Source organism: Coregonus clupeaformis, chromosome 24 (assembly GCF_020615455.1).
Source record: "Coregonus clupeaformis isolate EN_2021a chromosome 24, ASM2061545v1, whole genome shotgun sequence".
NCBI classification, from domain to species: domain Eukaryota; kingdom Metazoa; phylum Chordata; class Actinopteri; order Salmoniformes; family Salmonidae; genus Coregonus; species Coregonus clupeaformis.
This window is the reverse complement of record NC_059215.1, coordinates 2,982,063-2,999,269: the sequence shown is the minus strand read 5'-3', so window position 1 is coordinate 2,999,269 and position 17,207 is coordinate 2,982,063. Positions and strand designations below refer to the sequence as shown.

Genomic DNA, 17,207 nt, shown 5'->3' with positions numbered 1-17,207 from the left:
AGCCATTACAATGATCCCGTTCTCCTATAGCTCCTCCCACCAGCCTCCTCTGGTGCATTCATCTTAAGATAGCTAGGTGGGACAACCACATATCACAGTCATAGTAAGTACATTTTTCTTCAATAAAGTAGCTATCAGCCTAGTCAGAGCTACATTAGTAAGGGGGTAAATAGTCAAGTCCCAGTGTTAGTTCACAATACCCCATAATGTCAAAGTGGAATTATGTTTTTAGAAATGTTTACCAATTAATTAAAAATGAAAAGCTGAAATGTCTTCAGTCAGTAAGTATTCAACCCCTTTGTTATGCCAAGCCTAAATAAGTTCAGGGGTAAAAATGTGCTTAACAAGCCACATAATAAGTATTAAATAGATATTACTTGTTAGGTATTACTGCACTGTCAGAGCTAGAAACACAAGCATTTCGCTACATCCGCAATAACATCTGCTAAACACGTGTATGTGACCAATAGAATGTGATTTGGATTTAATGAACTCATTCTGTGTGGAGTAATAGTGTTTAATAAAAAGCATGAGCTGGCGCACACCAAGATACAATTATTTAGTGTAGGGGTGCTGACTAACGGTGAATAAACTGTAAACTATAAAAACAAAGAGAGTCGCACACTCCATATGTAGAACCTCCCAGTCATTTATTGGTTAAAAAACCATCAATGTTTCAGCATCACTGTGCTTTGTTGTTGTTTTATTCTTACTTTTTTTGTTTAAAATAAATGCACTGTTGGTTAAGGGCTGTAAGTAAGCATTTCACTGCAATGTCTGCACCTGTTGTATTCGGCGCATGTGACCAATAAAATTTGATTTGATTTGATTTGATTTGATGAATGCTTGAACCAGGTTATGGAGACAAACAGTGCAATTAGTGCAACCAATGACAATAGTGAGGGGTGTGTCGTAATTGCTAGGTTGATCAGAATGAATTGAGCGAAATTGTTAAAAGACAATAGCCTACAGCATATTGAATATATTATGCCATTGTTATTATTAGCATTAGCATCAACACACATTATTGTTTCATTTAATTTCACCTATATATTTAAATATTTCCAATTTTTTTGTTACATGTAATCTTTTGGTTCAACCATAATGCATAATAAGCATCCTCTGTAGTAGGATCTCAATGTTACCTCCTCTCCATGGTAGAGCAACATGCTCATTGCCTGTATATTTGAGGGAGGAGATGGGATGGTTAGCTTCAACAAAGTGAGCTGCTACTGGATAGTCAGTGTTCTTACACCTGATTAAGCTTCGGTGTTCAGCTATGCGTTGTTTTAATTGTCTTTTCGTTTGTCCTACGTAGGCTTTCCCACATGTACAGGTGATGAGATAGATTACTCCCTTTCTCTTTCATGAGATGAGGTGTCTGAAGAAGGATGTTTTTGTAGTGCTATTGCACTGTGCGCATGAGCAACATTTGTAGTTCCCATTTGGAATGGGTGTCAAGAGTGTCTGAGTTGGCTCAGGGGGCAGGTCAGATCTCACCAAGATATCCCCAATATTGCGACCACACTTATAGACCTCCAGGGGGGCTCCTTGAAGAGGTGTGCAATTATTTTTGTCTGATTGCAGAATATGCCAGTGCTTTTTCAGGATTGCTTTCATTTTCTCCGAACACTTGGTGTACTGTTGCGTCGTTTTTCTTCTTTGGTTGAGTTTTTAGCAATTCCTCTCTTGGTTTTTGAGATTTTTTCATCATTGCAGCATTGAGTTTTGTCCTTGTAGCCTCTCATTTTGAATTTATCTGTCATTTTCTTAGCATTGCTGTCAAAATCTGACTGGTGGCCACAGATTCGTTTAACCCTGCATAACTGGCTATATGGTAGACTATTTCGGTCCGTGGGCTTTGTGTATAAGTCTGTGTGTAATGCATCATTCTCTTTGATTATCCATAAGTCCAGGTAGTTTATTTTTCTCTCATCAGTCTGCATGGTGAATTTGAGATATTCAGAGCTCTCGTTTAACAGTGTTTGGAATTCATGTAGTTCCTGCTGACTTCCTTCCCAGAGCACAAAGACATCATCTATGTATCTCTTCCATAGGAGGATTTTAGAAAGTAGGGGGTGTGTCTCTGTTTTGTAAATGAGTGCTTCCTCAAAATGTCCCACATACAGGTTCGCATAGTTGGGGGCAAAAGGGGAGCCCATGGCTACACCCCGAATTTGAAGGAAAAAGTCTGACTCAAAGATTAAGTAGTTATTGGATAATACCAGTTCAGCGAGTTGCAAGATGCAATCATTGGATGGAGCAAGGGTAGGGTCTCTCTGCTGAAGGAAGTGTTGCAGTGCCTGCAAGCCTCCAGTGTGTGGGATGATCCTACTACTACAGAGGGAGGCCTACTGGATATCCTATTTAAAAACATTGACCCCTAGTGGTCTGAATGTTGACTTTGATCTCAGGCCCTTCTTATGACCAATTATATTTTCTGTGAACAGGTCTTGTAAATTAATGTATTCTTTCTACAGTTTATCAGCGTACACCCAATATGTTCCCCCTGTTGATGATGCTTATTATGTATTATGGTTGAACCAAAAGATTACATGTAACAAAAAAAATAGAAATATTTAAATATATAGGTGAAATTAAGTGAAACAATTATATATATTGATGCTAATGTTATGCTAATGCTAATAATAACGATGGCATAATATATTCAATATGCTGTGGGCTATTGTCTTTTAACAGTTTCGCTCAATTCATTCTGATCAACCTAGCAATTACAACACACCCTCACTATTGTCATTGGTTGCACTAATTGCACTGTTTGTCTACATAACCAGGTTCAAGCATTCATGACATTACCCTGAAGAAGGCACAATGATGGCGAAACGTTGATGTTTTTTTACCCAATAAATTACTGGGAGGTTATACATATCGAGTGTGCGACGCTCTTTGTTTTTATAGTTTACAATAATAGTGTTTAACATGATTTTTGAATGACTACCTCATCTCTGTACCCCACACATAAAATTATCTGTAAGGTCCCTCAGTCGAGCCGTGATTTTCAAACACAGATTCAACCACAAAGACCAGGGAGGTTTTCCAATGCTTCGCAAAGAAGGGCACCTATTGGTGGGCCTCTGTAGCTCAATTGATAGAGCATGGCGCTTGTAACGCCAGGGTAGTGGGTTTGATCCCCGGGACCACCCATACGTAAAAATGTATGCACACATGACTCTAAGTCACTTTGGATAAAAGTGTCTGCTAAATGGCATATTATTATTATTATTATTATTATTGGTAAATGGGGTAAAAAAAAAGTTTAAAAAAGACATTGAATAGACATTTGAGCATGGTGAAGTTATTAATTACACTTTATATGATGTACCAATACACCCAGGCACTACAAAGATAGAGGCGTCCTTCCTAACTCAGTTGCCGTAAAAGAAGGAAACTGCTCAGGGATTTCACCATGAGGCCAATGGTGACTTTAAAACAGTTACAGAGTTTAATGGCTGTAATGGGAGAACACTGAGGATGGATCAACAACATTTTAGTTACTCCACAATACTAGCCTAATTGACAGAGTGAAAAGGATGCCTGTACAGAATAAAATATTCTAAAACACGCATCCTGTTTGCAACAAGTAACTGCAAAAAATGTGGCAAACAATTCACTTTTTGTCCTGAATACAAAGTGTTATGTTTGGGGCAAATCCAGTACAACACATAATTGAGTACCACTCAACATATTTTCAAGCATAGTGGTGGCTGCATCATGTTATGGATATGCTTGTAATCGTTACTAGACTGGGGAGTTGTTCAGGATAAAAAATAAATGGAATGGAGCAAAGCACAGGCAAAATCCTAGAGAAAAACTTGGTTCAGCCTGCTTTCCACCAGAAACGGGGAGATGAATTCACCTTTCAGCAAGACAATAACCTAAAACACAAGGCCAAATCTAAACTGGAGTTGCATACCAAGAAGACAGTGAATGTTCCTGAGTGGCCGAGTTACAGTTTTGACTTAAATCTGCTTGAAAATCTATGGCAAGACCTGAAAATGGTTGTCTAGCAATGATCAAGAACCAATTTGACAGAGCTTGAAGAATTTTGAAAAGAATAATGGGCAAATGTTGCACAATCCAGGTGTGGAAAGCTCTTAGAGACTTACCCAGAAAGACTCACAGCTGTAATTGCTGCCAAAGGTGATTCTAACATGTATTGACTCAGGGGGTTGAATACTTATCTAATCAAGAGATATTAGTGTTTAATTTTTTTCTTCCACTTTGACATTACAGAGTATTTTGTGTAGATCGTTGATAAAAATGACAATTATATCCATTTTAATCCCACTTTGTAACACAACAGAATGTGGAAAAAATCTAAGGGTGTGAATACTTTCTGAAGGCACTGTATGTGTGCACATGTTAATTGCCCTTATATGATTTGATATGCCCTGGTATTATTTTACTTGTAAAATGAGTGTCTGATGCGTGAAACCTGCTAATTCTTTGATCAGTTGTGTTTGTGCATTTTAGTATATATCACTTTTAAAAAATTATGTTGGACCTTCTCTTAAAATGACACTCCTTTAAATTAACACAAAGGCCACGCTCTATCTTCACCATGACAATGTTGTCATTGAACCAGTATTATTTAGTCCTTTATTATGCCAACTAATGCAGATTTTCATGTTTTTATCCCATTTCCTATAAATGGGGGAAGACACAGGGGAAGGAGGCTGCTTCTTCTCCCGAGTGGCGCAGTGGTCTAAGGCACTGTATTGCAGTGTTAGCTGTGCCACTAGACATCCTGGTTCGAATCCAGTCTTTGCCGGCCGCGACCGGGAGACCCATGGGGCGGCGCACAATTGGCCCAGCGTCGTCCAGGATAGGGGAGGGAATGGCCGGCAGGGATGTAGCTCAGTTGGTTGAGCATGGCGTTTGCAACGCCAGGGTTGTGGGTTCGATTCCCACGGGGGGCCAGTAAAAATAAATAAATAAATATATATATATAACAAAAAAAAGAATAATGTATGCACTCCCTAACTGTAAGTCGCTCTGGATAAGAGCGTCTGCTAAATGACTAAAAATGTAAATGTAAAATGTGTGGAATGGTTGGCGAGCTGCAGTCACGCCTACCAGTTCCAGTCCCTGTATTAGCCATCACAGCTACAGCTTCCAAGGCTACAAGGAAGAGCATAATGAAGCACTGGGGCATGCAGCAATGTGTTGAGGTGGTGAAAAGTCCTGACAGGGACAACATCAGACTGGCAGTGAAGAAGGTGAGAGATGTTTTCATGGTTGCTCACAGAGTTGGAGTCAAAGGGGCCTGAGACCCCAGGGACTGTCATACAGTATACTGTAAGATAATTGAAGACTGTTCTTTGTTGTATAACCAGGTTTTTCAGTATTTCCTTGGGGAGAAATCTGTGCATCCAGCAGGAGCGGAGGACACACTGGAAAACAGTTTTTTCGACATGTACCACTCAGACACCTGAGCACATAAAACTGCACATCATCGCAGCCTTGAAAGATGAGTAATCTTATCTCAGAGTTGTGATGGCTACTTCAGCACTGGGAATGGGGGTAGACTTTAAGTGACCATATGTGAACTGATTGCCCCCCATCTATCCTCAGAGTTCGTACTGCTTGGTGAGCTAAACTGGGATATGCTTAACACCCCGGCCAACCTACAATCTAAACTAGATGCCCTCAATCTCACACAAATTATCAACAAACCTACCAGGTACAACCCTAAATCTGTAAATATGGGCACCCTCATAGATATCATCCTGACAAATTTACCCTCTAAATACACCTCCGTTGTCTTCAACCAGGATCTCAGCGATCACTGCCTTATTGCCTGCGTCCGTAATGGGTCCGCGATCAAACGACCACCCCTCATCACTGTCAAACGCTCCCTAAAACACTTTAGCGAGCAGGCCTTTCTAATTGACCTGGCCCGGGTATCCTGGATGGATATTGACCTCATTCCGTCAGTAGAGGATGCCTGGTTGTTCTTTAAAAGTGCTTTCCTCTCGATCTTAAATAAGCATGCCCCATTCAAAAAATTCAGAACTAAGAACAGATATAGCCCCATATACTACCCACCATTGTGACCTGTACACTCTTGTTGGCTGGCCATCACTACATATTCGTCGCCAAATCCACTGGCTCCAGGTCATCTATAAATCACTGCTAGGCAAATCCCTGTCTTATCTTAGCTCACTGGTCACCATAGCAACACCCACCCATAGTCTGCGCTCCAGCAGGTATATCTCACTGGTCATCCCCAAAGCCAACACCTCCTTTGGCCGCCATTCCTTCTAGTTCTCTGCTGCCAATGACTGGAACGAACTGCAAAAATCTCTGAAGCTGGAGACTCTTATCTCCCTCACTAACTTTAAGCGTCAGTTGTCAGAGCAGCTTACCGATCACTGCCCCTGTACACAGCCTTTCTGAAATTAGCCCACCCAACTACCTCATCCCCACATTGTTATTTATTTTGCTAATTTGCACCCCAGTATCTCTATTTGCACATCATCTTTTGCACATCTATCATTCCAGTGTTATACGAAATTGTAACTATTTTGCACTATGGCCTATTTATTGCCTTACCTCCATAACTTACTACATTCGCACACACTGTATATATATTTTCTGTTGTATTTTTGACTTTATGTTTTGTTTACCCCATATGTAACTCTGTGTTGTTGTTTTTATCGCACTGCTTTGCTTTATCTTGGCCAGGTCGCAGTTGTAAATGAGAACTTGTTCTCAACTGGCTTACCTGGTTAAATAAAGGTTAAATAAAATAAATTAAGGGTGTCCATCATGTAGTCAACTATGGACCACCTCAAGACCTTGAGTCCTACATCCAGGCACATGGAAGAGCGGGGAGGGACGGCACAAGCTCACATTCACTTATCCTGTACCATGGAAGACAGCAAGTTGGAATTTCAGATTAGATGAGACTGTATGTGTCAAACAGCACCAGCTGCTGCCGGGTGAAACTGTTACAGCTCTTTGATGAGGTCATGCAACCAATATCACCCAAACATGACTGCTGTGACAATTGTGCTACCTCATGCAACTGCAAGGACGTATGTGAGGGCATTTCAAGGATTTTGGAGAGGCAATCAGGACAACAATGAAGAGTGAAGAGCATAGACAATACCTGAGAGAGAAATGACATGACCTTGTACTTGAGATGGTGCACACAGGTGTTCATGGTAGCGTCTCTGTTTATTGCGCATCAGCCAATGAGGGTAACCCTGACAAAATCATCGACAACATTCTGAGCACAATTCCCTTACTTTTCTGAATTGAGGACATTTTTTTCTGCTCTGCCCATTACCGACATGAGACATGCAATAGCCCTACTGTCTATCATCACTGAGGTTTCTGGGGATGATGAACACTTGAGTGATGATGAATATGATGATGATTCAGTGTTGGGACAACTTGGGGCTTTTGCAAACATGACTGTGTATACATGAGGACTTTTACATGCTGTGTTGATTAATACTGTGGGTATTGTCTCATCTGCTTAACACTTCAAAATACTTCTGTTGACCAGGATATTATTATTGTATTTTAATATTGAGCTGTATGGAATAGTAGAATGTATGCCATACACACACTGTAAATAAATAATTTATCTTAAAGATTTGTGGGCCAAGATGTGACCTGTCACCCAGAGCATTTTTTTATCTTTCACTTTTCTCCTTCACTTGACTTTAATCAATATTCTAGATTTGGAAACATCAATGACTTTATTGTAAATTAACTTGTAGTTGGCTTATTTGGATGAAATAAGTAACAAAGTATACTACTATAAACTTTACACTACTTTCAAAGTTGAAAAAAGTGTGGGCTTTCCCCCCAGTGTTGGCCCAGAGAATTGTGAAAAGGCTATAGAAGTTGTTACTGCTCTTGCATCGTGTACACATCACAGCCCATAAAACGCATTCCCATATAAAGTTTCAGACAGCAACAACAGGAAGAATGTTAACAGTACATAACATTGTAAATAAAAGTAATTACACAAGTAAATGGTAAGAAAAGGTACATAGAATATTTTCAGTTAAAATAATTACACAAATAAATGCAACAAAGAATGTAACGTTATAAAAGTAAATACACATTTTGTGAGTCTACATTGTCATTGGTTACAGTACTATGTCTTATTTCCTCTCCTTTTTTTTAAACCTTTATTTAACTAGGCAAGTCAGTTAAGAACAAATTCTTATTTACAATGATGGCCTACACCGGCCAAACCCGGACGACGCTAGGCCAATTGTGCGCCACCCTATGGGACTCCCAATGACGGCCGGTTGTGATACAGCCTGGAATCGAACCAGGGGGTCTGTAGTGACGCCTCAAGCACTGAGATGCAGTGCCTTAGACCACTGCGCCACTCGAGAGCTCTTACATTACTTCTCTGTGACATTTCAGATAATTTCCATTCTAGGGTCTCAGCACTACAGCTGAAATCAATTGGCAACGTTTGTGCCTCTGTCTGCGTGTCAAACGAGCAGACAATTTGTTATTCTCACGGATTATGTTCCGTTTGTGGTTGCTGATCCACAACACTAGGTCCTCATAGTCCAATTTGTGCAACAGGTTTATTTGCAAGTTCTGGAAGCTTGGGTAGAACCTACCATTGGTCAAAGCAAACGCCTTCTGATTAAGAAGCACACTTACTATATGGTTGATGTCCTCAGATCTACTTGAGATTGAGTGCTTTCCAGACTGACTTCAGCTCACAGTCTTTATCAAATCGCTGCATGAGGTCTGTCTGCTCTCCAATGGTCCTGCTGACTTTCTGTGCAATGTCAAACTGGACATGGGCCCTTGATGTTGGATGAAGTATTTTGTGAGGCGTACATGGTATTCGCAGTTCTTGCATCAAATACTTTGATATTTCTCTGGGCCGATTACCTTGAAGACATATACCAATTCTTTCCAAAGGACCTCTAAGTATCCATGACTTTGTACCAGAAGTAGTTGTAAACAAGCAGGTCACCCGTGATAGAAGTCAATATTAGACATCCATCCATGTGTGAGGGAGATGATGTGGAAACCGGCCACTAGGAGCAACAGTGAGCGCTGTTACCTTCAAGTAGGTTTCGGTTTTGCTAAGGCATTGTGGATGGGCGTAAGCATCTGCCTCTGATTCCAAAGGTTGCATGTTCAAATCCATTAATGGAAAGTTGTTTTTGATATTTTTGTTAAGCCTATACCAAACCTTAACCCTTACCTTAACCATTCGGAGATAATGCCTAACCTTAAGAATTTGGAGTCAATGCGTAAACATAAGCCTAACCGTAATAAACAAAGAAACAAACAATCAAACAAAAGTTCACCTGTAGCTGCATGGCCTATTGCATTGACAAAAGTTAGCTGTATATAACTGTTATAGTGTGGACACTATATACAGTCGTGGTCAAACGTTTTGAGAAGGACACAAGTATTGATCTTCACAAAGTTTGCTGCTTCAGTGTTTTTAGATATTTTTGTCAGATGTTACTATGGTATACTGAAGTATAATTACAAGCATCCCATAAGTGTCAAAGGCTTTTATTGAATATTACATTAAGTTTATGCAATGAGTCATTATTTGCAGTGTTGACCCTTCTTTTTCAAGACCTCTGCAATCCGCCCTGGCATGCTGATGGCAGCCCATTCTTGCATAATCAATGCTTGGAGTTTGTCAGAATTTGTGGGGTTTTTGTTTGTCCACCCGCCTCTTGAGGATTAACCACAAATTCTCAATGGGATTAAGGTCTGGGGAGTTTCCTGGCCATGGACCCAAAATGTCGATGTGTTGTTCCCCGAGCCACTTAGTTATCACTTTTGCCTTATGGCAAGGTACTCCATCATGCTGGAAAAGGCATTGTTCGTCACCAAACTGTTCTTGGATGGTTGGGAGAAGTTGCTCTCTGAGGATGTGTTGGCACCATTCTTTATTCATGGCTGTGTTCTTAGGCAAAATTGTGAGTGAGCCCACTCCCTTGGCTGAGAAGCAACCCCACAAATGAATGGTCTCAGGATGCTTTAGTGTTGGCATGACCCAGGACTGATGGTAGCGCTCACCTTGTCTTCTCCGGACAAACTTTTTTACGGATGCCCCAAACAATCGGAAAGGAGATTCATCAGAGAAAATAACTTTACCCCAGTCCTCAGCAGTCCAATCCCTGTACCTTTTGTAGAATATCAGTCTGTCCCTGATGTTTTTCCTGGAGAGATGTGGCTTCCTCGCTGCCCTTCTTGACACCAGGCCATCCTCCAAAAGTCTTCGCCTCACTGTGCGTGCAGATGCACTCACACCTGCCTGCTGCCATTCCTGAGCAAGCTCTGCACTGTTGGTGCCCCGATCCCACAGCTGAATCAACTTTAGGAGACGGTCCTGGCGCTTGCTGGACTTTCTTGGGCACCCTGAAGCCTTCTTCACAACAATTGAACCTCTCTCCTTGAAGTTCTTGATGATCCGATAAATGGTTGATTTAGGTGCAATCTTACTAGCAGCATTATCCTTGCCTGTGAAGCCCTTTTTGTGCAAAGCAATGATGACGGCATGTGTTTCCTTGCAGGTAACCATGGTTAACAGAGGAAGAACAATGATTTCAAGCACCACCCTCCTTTTAAAGCTTCCAGTCTGTTATTCTAACTCAATCAACATGACAGAGTGATCTCCAGCCTTGTCCTCGTCAACAGTCTCACCTGTGTTAACGAGAGAATCACTGACATGATGTCAGCTGGTCCTTTTGTGGCAGGGCTGAAATGCAGTGGAAATGTTTTTTTGGGATTAAGTTCATTTTCATGGCAAAGAGGGACTTTGCAATTAATTGCAATTCATCTGATCACTCTTCATAACATTCTGGAGCATATGCAAATTGCCATCATAAAAACTGAGGCAGCAGACTTTGTGAAAATTAATATTTGTGTAATTCTCAAAACGTTTGACCACAACTGTAAATAATTACATTGACTATGTATTGTACTTACCTGCAGTATAGTATGATTACTATTCATGTGTGCATGGTTATTATTGGCATTGACCGTGACCTTTCCCCTTTAATGATGTCATCACCCAGAGTCGGATCTTTATAATGCGACTCTACCACATGTTGAGTGGGATGTATCGTGTTGCTGTATTTGTACTGTTTGTACATGGCTGTAAACCTTTTATTTCTTAGGTTGAAAGTGAAGGAAAGTAATATTGAAATGCGTGTGGGCTACCTTGTCAAGTTACTACATCTTTTTGGCGACGAGGATGAAACTTGATCAGCATGTACAGGGCGATGTGCTATCTAGCTAAGAAACAGTGGAGGTAGTCAGTTAGCTAGCTTAATGAGTGACGGAGAGCAGCCGCCATTTTTCGGAAAACAGGTCAGTCTGTTGCTAACTTTGTTGCTGAATTACGTGAACTCTCTAAACATTGTGAGTTTGGGGCTATGTTAGAGGATATGCTCTGTGACAGATTAGTCTGTGGCATTAATGAGGACAGCCTACAGCGCTGTTTGCTGGGGGAAGCCACACTGACTTTCAAGAGAGCATTGGAACTATTTCAAGTGATGGAGATCGCCGCTAGTAATGCTAGAAATATTCAAAAGGCCAACAGCGGAAGTTGTGCAGTGCATCAGGTGACAAAAGAGGCGGCAGGAAAAAGGGGAAAAGCAGTGGAATGTTTCAGATGTGGGGGAACACATTATGCAAACAACTGTAAGTTCAAGGATAGTGTCTGTCACAATCGCAACAAAAAGGGACATTTAGCTAAAAAATGCAGGGGTCCTAGGAGCAAGCCAGAGGGTGGGCAGACTGGGCAGGGCAAGTTCACAGCAACGAAGCCACAGTCAGCAACGAAGCCGCAGTCAGCAGCGCACCACCTAGAGAGCACAGAGGAGGAGGAAGAGCATTGTTCCTACAACATATTTAATGTGAGTGAGCTGCACGCAGAGCCTATCTATGCTACAGTGGAGGTAGATGAAAAGCAGATGAGGATGGAGGTTGATGCGGGGGCCTCTGCCTCTGTCATCAGTGACGAGACCTACAAACAAATGTGGGGCTCAAAACAGGCTTCCGCCCTCACACCAGCAGGGATCAGACTGCGTACGTACACCGGGGAGACCATACCATTGCTGGGGGCTCTAGAGGTGGACATTGCATACAACAGCCAGGAAGCGAGAGCACGGCTCCTGGTGGTGAAAGGGAATGGGCCTAGTTTACTAGGGCGTGACTGGCTCACCAAAATACAACTGAACTGGGATGAGATGAGATAAAACATACATGAGTGACTGAGGATGTCATTCAAAAGTACCCTGAGATTTTCAAAGATGAACTGGGCACAATGCAGGCCACTGCAGTTAAGCTGTTTGTGGATCCTCAGGCCGAGCCTTGCTTTTTCATGCCCGGGACAGTGCCTTACGCCATGAAAAAGAAAGTGGAGGATGAGTTGGAGCGGCTGCAGGAAACAAACATCATTACTCCCATTCAGTTCTCCCGCTGGGCAGCTCCAATCGTTCCCATTCTGAAAAGTGATGGCATGGTGCGTATATGTGGGGACTACAAACTCACCATCAACAGGGCCTCTAAGCTGGACGCTTACCCACTGCCGCGGGTGGAGGACCTGTTCGCAATGCTTGCAGGAGGCAAGACGTTCTCAAAGCTTGACATGAGTCACGCCTACCAACAGCTCCTCCTGGATGAGGACTCAAAAGAGTGTGTCACAGTCAACACGCACAAAGGCTTGTTCAGGTACAACCGCTTGGTTTTCGGAGAACCGTCCAGTCCAGCCATTTTCCAGAGGACAATGGACAATCTGCTGTAGGGGATCCCTCATGTACCAGAGTACCTGGACGACATCCTGGTTACAGGGGAGACGGAGAAGGAGCACCTTCACCATCTGGACCAGGTGTTAAAGAGATTATCTGAGGCAGGACTGCGCCTGAAGCGTAGCAAGTGCACATTCCAAGCACAGAGTGTGACATACCTAGGTCACAAGATCACAGCGCAGGGTCTATGTCCTGTGGAGCACAAAGTCAGGGCAATCAAGGATGCTCCAAACCCCAAGAACGTGTCCGAACTCAGGTCGTTCCTGGGCATGGTGAACTACTATGGTAAGTTCCTCTCTGAGCTGTCAACAGTGTTGGCTTCACTTTATCAGCTGCTCCACAAAGACTGTAAATGGAAGTGGGGGCCAGCACAAGAGAAAGCTTTCAAGGAAGTGAAAGCACTACTACAATCAGCACAACTGCTGGTTCATTTTGACCAAGACAAAGAGATCATCCTGTCATGTGATGCCTCGCCCTATAGCGTCGGGGCAGTACTCTCTCATCAGATGGAGGACGGGTCAGAGAAACCCATTGGATTCGCATCACGCACGCTGACGAGTGCTGAGAAGGGTTATTCACAGTTAGACAAGGAAGGTCTGGCCATAGTCTTTGCTGTGAAACGCTTTCATCAGTACCTCTATGGTCGTCATCTATGGTCGTCATTTCACCATATGCACTGACCACAATCCACTGAGGGCCTTTTCAGTGAATCAAGATGCATTCCTCCCATGGCTTCAGCAAGGATACAGCGCTGGGCCCTCACACTGCCAGCTTACCAGTACACTATCGTGTACAGAGCAGGGAAGGACAATGTAAACGCAGAAGGGCTCAGCCGTCTCCCGCTACCAGAGATGCCCGCCACAACTTTGGTGCCTCCCGAGACAATTTTCCTAATGGAGAGATTGTCAAATTCACCTGTGAATGCCAAACAGATCAAACAGTGGACAGACTGGTATCCTATCCTGGCCCAAGTGAAAATATTCCTTATGCAGAGTTGGCCTCCTGTCATAGAGGATGATGGACTGAGACCTTATGCAAAGCACAAAACTGAGCTGAGTGTGCAGGATGGCTGCACACTCTTGGGGTCCAGAGTGGTTGTTCTGCCCCCTGGCCGTGCACAAGTCATGGATGAGGTCCATGAAGCTCACCCGGGTGCCTCCCGGAAGAAAAGTTTAGCCAGATCTTACATCTGGTGGCCTAACATGGATCAGGACGTAGACAACAAAGTGAAATCATGCCAGATCAACCAGAAGATGGCGCCGCCCGCACCACATCATCTGTGGGAGTGGCCTGACCGCCCATGGTCCAGTCTGTACATAAACTTTTCAGGCCCTTTCGTGGGCCACATGTTCCTTGTCATGGTGGATGCACACTCCAAGTGGCTGGAGGCTCACATCATGAGCAACATCACAGCGACCACAACCATCGAAAAGCTTCGGCAGGTGTTTGCAAACCATGGCCTGCCTGACTCTCTTGTGTCCGACAACGCAACAACCTTTACCTGTGACTTGTTCCAAGAATTCATGAGAAACTGGATTCGCCATGTCCGTTTCACCCGGCCTCAAACCACACAGACACTGAAAGTGGGGCTCAAAAGGATGACTGGGGGAACCATCACAACTAAGCTCTCTCGGTTCTTGTTCCAGTACTGCATCACGCCACAAACAACAACAGGACAGGCTCCAGCTGAGATGTTGATGGGCAGGAAGCCAAAAGCTCACCTGGATCTACTGCATCCGGACATCAAAGCACGAGTGGAACGAAAGCAGGAGAAACAAAAATGAGCGAGATGACCACCACGCGAGGAAGAGACTGATGGTCGAGTCATGAGCAGACACCAGGACCACATCCACCTGCGCTATGACAAAGAAAATACCATGTTTTCAGACAGAACAGCTGAGGTTGGTAGTATACAAGTTGAAACCCAACAGGAAACAGTATCTGAGGAACAGGGGCATTCAGTGGTTCCAGCAGAGGGTGATGGACTTTCTCTCACAAACACCCAACCCGCTACTGTGTGCTCAGACCCAGCTCCACTGGGACACGCCGTACCTCTGTCTCGTGGCACACCAAGAGTACTGTGCAGATCACAGTGTAGTCACAAGCCTCCTTTAAGACTAACTCTAGAGTTGAGACTGAGAGACTTGTGGTGTTAGTGTTTGATTGGAACAGCAGACCTAGTTGAAAATAAATAAGGACTGTCATTTTGTTGTTTGCTTACATTTACAGTAACACTAGCAGAAGTTCTAAAGTGTTGTGAAGAAAAGAAAAGAAAACACTGATGTGGTTAACTTGTTATGTTCTTTCCTTACAAGGGGGATTGAAATGAAGGGGGGAGAAGTGTTATAGTGTGGACACTATATAAATAATTACATTGAATATGTATGGTACTTACCTGCAGTATAGTATGATTACTATTAATGTGTGCATGGTTATTATTGGCATTGACCGTGATCTTTCCCCTTTAATGATGTCATCACCCAGAGTCGGATCTGCATAATGCGACTCTACCACATGTTGAGTGGACTGTATTGTGTTGCTGTATTTGTACCGTTTGTACATGGCTGTACACCTTATTTCTTAGGTTGAAAGTGAAGGAAAGTACTATTGAAATGCATGTGGGCATTCCTTGTCAAGTTACTACAATAACTATGTTGTTCGTAGGTAGAACACTTACTTTAACTCTGCGGTGATCACTTTCGTTGTTATCACTTACAGCCAATGATGCACCAAAAACCGGTGCTTGCAGCGAATTAATTCCTATATCTGGTGGCTGGTCATCTGTCGCTGGGGCTGGGTCCCCTGAAATAGGCCTTGTCTCGGTGGACTCTCAGTGCTTTCCTGAACAGACACTCTTTTGGTTCTTCTGGGGGTCGAGACAGCCGTGGCACATCTTTTCGTTCTAACTCTAGAATTTGCTCTTTCCCTCACAAAACAGCCGATTCTTTCCATGTCATTGGCACTTATTTTATATTTGAGTAGAAGATTGCGACAGGAGCCACATACTGCTTTGAAAACCCATCACTCAGCGTGACAGGTCCCGTTATCTCTTCTAAAGCCAATGTGTAGTCCAGTCAGTCGCAATGAAGACGATTTACTTGCAAAAGGTTATGTTTGTTCCTGTAGTACGGTTCATCACAAACACTTTGTGTGCCTCCTCATGGGTCTCCCGGTTACGGCCAGCTATGACACAGCCTGGGATCGAACCTGGGTCTGTAGCGACACCTCAAGCACTGCAGTGCCTTAGACCGCTGCACCACTCGGGAGGCCCAAGGTGTCACTGATTTAGACTGGGTTCTCACCCTTTTTAGCAGATTTTGTGCCATGGCCTTCCCCAGGCTTCACGTTTAGGGAAGCCTGGTTCTCGACAAGGCTAGCATAAAGCTAGTGAACTGTTAAATGCTATTTTCCTACAAATATAAACACTTTCAACACATTCTATCGTCACATTGCATATGTACATATACAGTATTATCTGAAGTAAACTGAGCCTTTATTCATATAATTTAAACCAAATAGGAGCTAAAAACATTGTTGAAAGAGTACAAAAAGTTTGGATGCCATCTTGTTCGCTTTGCTTACATGTAAACCATTAGCGACCTAGCAAACCTCCATTACTTATAATGGGGAAAATATCAACCAGTTTTTCACTCTGTTAAAACTCCCTTAAATTACCTTCACTAAACTCATGGACTATGTAGTTAACCATGTTATCTCAATATTTCGTAAGTGATATTGTACTTTTGCACATTACATACCTGAATTAACATGGTGGAATGATGAGACGGAGAAAAGTTAGTAGTGGTCTCTATCAGGAATTCTCCAAGATTAAAGAAGAAACATCCAAGGCCTCACGATCCCACTAACACTCCCCGTTGACGTCACAGCTCCCCTAGCGGCAGTAAGCATATACATTACTTTCAATGCAAATAACTGAGAGGCCTAGAAAATGATACAAGGGATGGCTCCATAAAATATATTATCAGCAGTTGGAAGTAGTATTTTATCTGGACTGAGCACAGTATAACATTCCCTAGTTTGGCCCATAGTAATGCAATCTGCATTCCTGTTTAGTTGTAAATTATGGTTCTCAGTGTGTTGTTTGGCAGTGGTTTCAGATAGAGGAAGGTGGGAGGGTTCTGGTTCTTTTCTACAGTGGTTGTGCAGCAGGTTGAGTCTTGGACTGGTCTCAGGCCAATAGAATCTCCCCTTATCATCTCACCCAGCCTAGCCCAGCCCTGTCTGGTCTGGCAACACTAACCCCTACCCAAACCCCCCAGCTTCCCACTAAACTTCAGACCAACAAAGATCCCTCCCACCTAGAGGAGAGAGAGAGAGAGACTACCGTTTGATATGCGTCAACAGCAACCTTGGGGAAATCCTCTGCATTATCATTAACAGCAGACTCGTACA

The 17,207-nt window shown here is 43.0% G+C and overlaps 1 pseudogene; it reads left to right on the top strand.

Moving 5' to 3' along the window:
* The first annotated feature begins 11,957 nt into the window (after nt 1-11,957).
* LOC121537742 lies at nt 11,958-14,578 on the top strand (annotated as a pseudogene).
* Nucleotides 14,579-17,207: the final 2,629 nt, after the last annotated feature.